A 7,293-nucleotide genomic window follows, 5' to 3' on the forward strand; every position below is an offset into this window, starting at 1 on the left:
ATCTAACATAATCATGAAAATTAAACCTTAGGAGTTTGAGAGTGGGGGGATTTCTATTTTTTTAAAAGCAATGTATTTACTTGAGACTGCAATATATTTGTGATTTTGTATTGCAAATTAGGAAGGAAGGAGTTTGAAGTGAAAGTAAATCTTTCCATATCTTCTTAAAATGAGGCTGCTGGATGGAAAAGAGATTATAAAGTAAAATGGCTGCATATCTAGAGAACCGTTGCCTCACTGTATATATCAAATATAGCATTAGGCTGTAGCTTTTTGTAGTTATCAGAAAAGCTATTTATTCTCTTGAGGGGTGGTGAGAAAGCCATATCAAATATCCAGCTAACTTTTTTACAGGGTGATGACATTTGGTGTTCTGGGTATCATGCTTAGGTGGAGCAGGTCAGTAAAAAGTAGTCTTAAACAGGTCAACAAAAAGTCTATTTTAATTATAATGTGAATGATCCTGCAATCAGTTTACAGTCAACCAAAATACAGTACTTTCGAAGTTTTTAACTTATGATAGTATCCGAAATGATGACTCTGAAATTCAGTTATGTTCCCCCATTTCATTAATGAAATAAAATTCAGACAGAGAAAGGACATTTTGGAATCTAACTCAATGGTCAAAATTTTGAGTTCAGGGCATAGAGAACAATAGCAATAGCAATAGCACTTAGACTTATATACTGCTTCACAGTGCTTTACAGCCTCCTCTAAGGAGTTTACAGTGTCAGCATACTGCCATAACAATCTGCTCCTCATTTTACCAAACTCAGAAGGATGGAAGGCTGAGTCAACATTGAGCCAGTCAGGATTGAACCTCCAGCACTGGGTAGAGTTAGCCTGTAATACTGCATTCTAACCACTGTGCCACCATGATTATTCTCACACTGAGTTAAAGATGACAAATATATGGCTGCTTCTCAAATGCCCATATTTCCTTTTTCCTACCCAAAGAGTTATCCACCTTTCAAGAAAACCAGAAACATAAAGACACCTGTCTTTTCTTAGCTAAAAACCTTCCACCAAATTCAGGATTTTACCTTAAGCTGAAGCTGAGCATTACAACCAAAATGGTGGGAGATACCTGGTAAACCACCATTTTTACAAAAAAAACGTGTTTGGAAAAGATCTACCTATGTTTCCCAGAAAATAATAATAATAGGTATACTTATACCTATTATCTTGTAAGGGATTGACAAATCAAATAAATAAATAAACAAAATAAAATAAAGCTGGGTCTTACATTAATTTTTGCTCCAAAGAATGCATTAGGGATTATTTTGGGGGAAATATGGTACTAAAATGCATCTGTCTGGCTGATTATCTTAACTGGGCCTAATTTTGGGGATAGGGTTTATATTACAAGCATCCTGAAAAATCATCCTAGGGCTTATTTTCTGGTTGGGTCTTATTTTGGGGGAAACACAGTATTCTGAGTTGCAAAGCAATGAAAGCTTTTCAATACAGATAGTCCTTCCTTCCTGACCATTTGTTCAATGATCATACTAATTACAATGGTGCTGAAGAACGAGATTTATTGACCTATCCTCATTAAGTTGTGGCAATTGCAGCATCCCCAATCATGTGATTGTGAATCGTTCATGCAATTGACAGTTGTAGCATCCTACAGCAACACGATCCTCTCAGCTGGTTTCAGTCAAGCAAAGTCAACAGGGATGCCAGCAGGAAGTTACAAGTTACAATCATATAACATTGTGCTTAATAACTTATGATGATTCACTTAATGATCACAGCTGTAACTAATCTTAAATCAGTGCAGTCACCTGATGACCACTTAAAAACTATTCCACTTAGTGATGGAGTTGGGCTCCCAATTATAGTTGATAAGTGAAGACTACCTGTATTGGCTTTTCAGCTATATTTGGCCAGATTTCATTCCCATTAGCTTTTCTCAATGGTATTTAACATTCATGCTTAGAAACCTATGGATAGGATACAGACACATGTAGCTTGTATCTCCTTATACACCTGAGCAGAAAATAGCCTGTGGGAATTAATCTCATAAAGCCTAACACAGTACAATCAATTCTCATTATTTGTGGATTTTGTGTTTGCAAATTTGTCTATTCAGTAAAAATTTATTTGTAATGCTCAAATCAATACACATGACATTTTTTTTAGTTACTCGTGGTAAGTATTCACCCCAAAAATGGTGAAAATTTTGAGTCATAATTATGCGCATGTGCACCTTCTCTCAGTAATCTTGCAGTGTCCTGGGGACATGTGATCCCCTTTTGCAACCTTCTGATAAGCAAAGTCAATGGGGAAGACAGATTCATTCATTTAACAACCATGTTCCTAATAGTGTCAGGCTCCAGGTACTCCACCACCCAGCCCAGAGTGGTTGGGCAACTCTTCAGGACCCTCAAAGGCTGGCTGAGAAATAGTTTCAGTGCTTTACTTAACAATGGTGGCTAGAATGGTGGTAAAAGGGGGCAAACTCACTTAACAAATGTTTCATTTAACAACAGAAATTTTGGGCTCCATTGTGGTCGTAAGTTGAGGACCACTTGTAATTTTACAGAACAGTTTATACCATGGATAAGCAGAATTTACTGTTTGTCTAAAGCAGTGCTTCCCAACCTTTTTTTCGCCCTGCACCCCTAAATAAATTTCACTTGAACGTCGCACCCCCTGAAATAAATAATAAATAAAAATGCCAACATAAAGCCAATATCCTATTATTTACCTGGACTTTTCTCGCACCCCCTGGAATATCATCTCGCACCCCCAGGGGGTGCGAGCACCCCAGGTTGGGAACCCCTGGTCTAAAGTAATAGCAAAGAGGAGCAAAACTTTACATATTTCAGTATAATAATCAATCCCCCCCCTCTTTGCAGGTTGTTCCTCATTTCTTTTGGGGGGGGGGGGGTTAAAAAAATACAGTGTATGTATTAAGTAGATATTTGGTTCATTTAATAAATTGTACAAACTTATTAAACACTAATTGCAAAAAAAGTAAAAGTCACTTCCAGATTTTGGAAAGTTCTTGGACAAGAAGATTTCCATGAGGGGAAGGGTGGCTTGGAAAATGGGCAGCCCTCTCTCTGTTTATTTGCCTACTTCCTTTGGCTTGCCTTCCATTGAGAGGGATAAACAGGCAGGACTCTGGCTAGTCCTCCCTGCCTCTGCCCATTTATTCAGGACTGGGGAACAAGCAGTGACAAAGTAATCATGTCTCAAGCACTGCTCGATCAAGGACAAAATTGGTATAGCTTCAGCTTTTAGATTATAAGCACTGAAATCAGGTTGCAATAGCAGAATTTATCATAAAGCAAATTCTGCAACGCAATAACTTTTTGGAAAACAAAAGAATAAAGTTTTAAGGTTTATTGTATAATGCTTTTTGTATTGCAATAGTAGCTTCTTGCATTAAGTGTGTTACACAGCACTGTCTGTAAGAGAAGTATAAACATGCAAGAGGGCAGTGGTGGAATGATGTCCAAAAGGTTGCCCCTGTTATAAATGCATGATATATATGAACAAGGGCAGTGGGGCTTCAACTGCAACTCTGCAATTGCCATCTTCGCTAACCTTTACTGTAATTGAATAATTACGAGGTAATCCTGGATTAATGATAGTAATTGGGACTAGAAACTACATTGTTAAGTAACATGGACATAATGGAGGGTGGGGGGAAAGAAATAATATGACTGCACTATCTAGTGATGGCAGTTCCAGCAGTCCCAACTGTCATTATTAATGGAGGACCACACAGATTGTTAAGCAAGGACCTCACGTGATTGTGACTTCTGACTTCCTGTTGGCTTCCATAGTGACTGTGCTTGGGGAACACAAACAGTAAAGTAGCAAACTGCAATCATGTGATCATGGTAATGCCGAGGCAGCCATAAATACGAGGTCTGGTCATACAGTGGCTGAACAATCAATGACATTAAATGAGGACCATCGGTATCCTGCTCCTATTTTATTAACTGGATTGGCATTGCTGCTGATTTTATGACATTTATGACATTTGTATGACGCCAAGGGATATTTGCAGAGAGATCAAAATGTCAAGATAGCAGTCACAACACGCAGTCAAAGCCCTGCCCTTTTTAACATGCATCCTGATGTGTGAAAGGAGACAAGGCTTTAATTCCATGATTGTGGCTGCCATCTTGACTATTTTGACTGTTACATGAATGGTCCAGTATAGGTAATTGAACTTTCCATGTGGACAAGGAAATTTGCATAGATTCTGACTGGCTGAACTAAACTGTGCTTTTGTTGTGGTGCAAACATAAGGAGACATATAGCAAATGGGACATGAAATTGGACAAAAGCATGAAAAGATTAATATATACCAAGGAATCTCTACAAGATCAATGCATATTTTTAAAAATGCATGTAAAAGAATTAAATTTGTCCACAGGAAAAGTGTTTTTTAAATACAATGTTTTTTTTCAGGATTCCAAAGCAATGTATGCCACCTTAAATTTGATTGTATTTCTTACTGGGTAAGTCCCTTGCCATCCTAGACCCAGTGATAAAACCTTTTTTTAAAAAAAATCAAATATTTCCCCCTCTTAAAAGGCTCAGTTCTCATCCATTATCTACTTAATTAAGTTTGGGGTGTTTAAAATTGCTAATCACATCTTTTGGGAGACTGTACATTTTAAATCACAATTATATGATGAATATTTTATGATATATATCTTTTGTGTATAATTAGGAATAAAAATTTAATCCCAAAAAGATGTTTAATGATTTATACTTCTTTGGGGTTGATTAAGGACATTAGAGGGCTGAGGAAATGATTTAATTATGTCCAAATCAGAAACTCCAAGTGTACTTTTGTTTTTTAAATTAAAAACTATAGTTAAGAAAAAATCAAATACCACAATGCTTTGATAAAATAGATCTTCTGTTCAGTTCAAGGTTTTTGTTTTATTCACTTTATATGAGGTAGTAAGAATTTTTTTTCTTTTCTTTTCATCAGGTATAGGTAATCCACAAATCAATCAATCAATCATATTTATATAGGCACCCATCTCACATGACTTTACAACACGGGTGTCAAACTTGATTGTATCATGTGACATATCATGATGTATTGCAATGGGGTTTTTTGCCTTCACATAGTCGGGAGATAGGCATGGCATACACATGATGACGCATACATGGCAGAGATCATCACTGGCAAAGGTTGGGAGAAAAATTTTAGATCCTTCCCTAGTTATCTCAGTAGTGACGTAAAAGACAACCTGACTTATCTGCATGAGGGATGTCTGCATAGTATTTCTCACAAAATACTTGTATTTCTCACAAGATTGAGAATTGCATGTCCACAAGACAATGGGGGGAGGTTGCATTTAGTTCATTTCCAATTGCTCATGACACCTGACACACAAATTAAAAAGTTGGTGATAAAAATCAAGAATTCTTTGAAAAAACAATATGATGGCAACCATCAAAAATAAGGTTTGGAAAATGTGCTTGCAACAATGTATGCATTCTATGGAACTGCTAATGTATGCATGTTAGATGCACATTTAATTTTAATGATACATAACATAAAATTACCAATAGCACACATTTATTTTTAAGATTGGGTTATGTATCAATTTCCAAGCTAAAAACATACATATTTACATTATGTATAGAACTGCCATTTGAAATCTTATAGTATTTGTTCTGAAAACAAACATTCTTTCATAATTATTTATGGAGGGTCGGGTTAGAATTTGAGAATTTTAGCTAGACTATTTTACTTTTTCAGTTGATATCTTTTTTTTAAAAGGAAACTCTAGATGGCGCTCTCAAATAACCCTGGGCCTTAAAAATTGTTTAAATATTAGGTCTTCCCACTTCCCTAAGATTTGGTTATACTGCAGCATCTTAAGTATAAATGATGTGCTTTATAAAAGCTCATAAGGTGAATACCAATTAAACAATTAAACCATATATACCATTTGTGAACATCAGCTGAAGTATCTCAGAGGAAATGTTACCCCACCACTAAGAAAGCAAAGGAAAGAGAATGAAGTTAGCAAGCTAAGTGATTGTTGTAGTAAAGGCAGTGGGCAGATCAAACAACATAAATTTGTAACGTAAAGGCAAAGTACTGAGAGGGAGGAAAGATTTTTATCCATGCAAAATACCCAAGAATAAAATCCAATCATAAAATAAACACTTCTTGGTTTTGTTATGCACAATGGATGGCACAGAAATACAAAATTATAACTATGGTATGCACAGCACAAAAGTAGTAGTCCAACCACACTGCTGAATGCTATGGTTGTACCAAAGAAATTAAATAAAATTTGCATATTCATTTATTGGCAGATGAGAGACTTGACGTGGAATGGTGATGGTCATGAATATCATGTGTACATCAACTTCGGAATGTTCCTATATGTGATCCAAGCACTCAAATTAAATAAAGAAATGTATTAATTGAAATGTAGAGAAAATATTAAAGAAACGCTATAATCTTGTGAGATATCACTGTTCCTGTAAAAAATCTGAGAGAATATCAGATTCTAAATCATGTGTCAAACTTGCAGCATCACGTTATTGTCACGTGACGTTTCATGACATTTTTCCCATTCATGGAGCTGGGTTGGGCATGGCCTGTGTGTGACACATCCCGTCCGGGGGCTGTCAGTTTGATACCCCTGTTCTAAGTGATTGGTGAGTGAAATGTTGATCATTGATGTAAGCAAGGGCAGTCACCAAATTCAAACTTCATTTATAAATCATTTAGTTTTGTGAACCAAAAGGATAGGAGAGAAAACACTTTGAGCAATTGAAATAAAAGTAAAAGGTATGAGATAAGTCAAGAGTCACTTGCCTGTGAGACGGGCAACTATATAAATTAGATAAATAAATGCATCTGCATTGGTTCCCATGATTTCTTGTCCATAAAATCTAACTCTTTGAAAACACATTGCATTTTCAGCACAGCTTTGCAAAAAACAGATCCAAGTATTTATTTTAAAATATGCTTCCAGGATCTACAGAATTTGACCATTAATGTATCTTGAGCCAAACTAAGTACAAAAATGTAAATTCATAATGTTAAAAGAAAAAAAGAACCTGTTTATATCATTAACCTAAGCTTCCTTCTTTAGACTATATTCAGTGGGTTTCAGTTATAAATTTTACACATATTAAAAATTACCCTAATTCATCAGAATATTTTATTCGTTGAAATGTGGCAGCACAGCATTTGGGATACAGATGTCCTCGCCTATAAAGACCATGTTATAGTCTTTTGAGAGACATCTTGTCACATTTTAATAAGGTGTGCAGCCTGGGATGATG

This window comes from Pseudonaja textilis, chromosome 4 (genome assembly GCF_049901715.1).
Source record: "Pseudonaja textilis isolate UNSWEBS1 chromosome 4, rPseTex1.2, whole genome shotgun sequence".
Taxonomy (NCBI): Eukaryota; Metazoa; Chordata; class Lepidosauria; order Squamata; family Elapidae; genus Pseudonaja; species Pseudonaja textilis.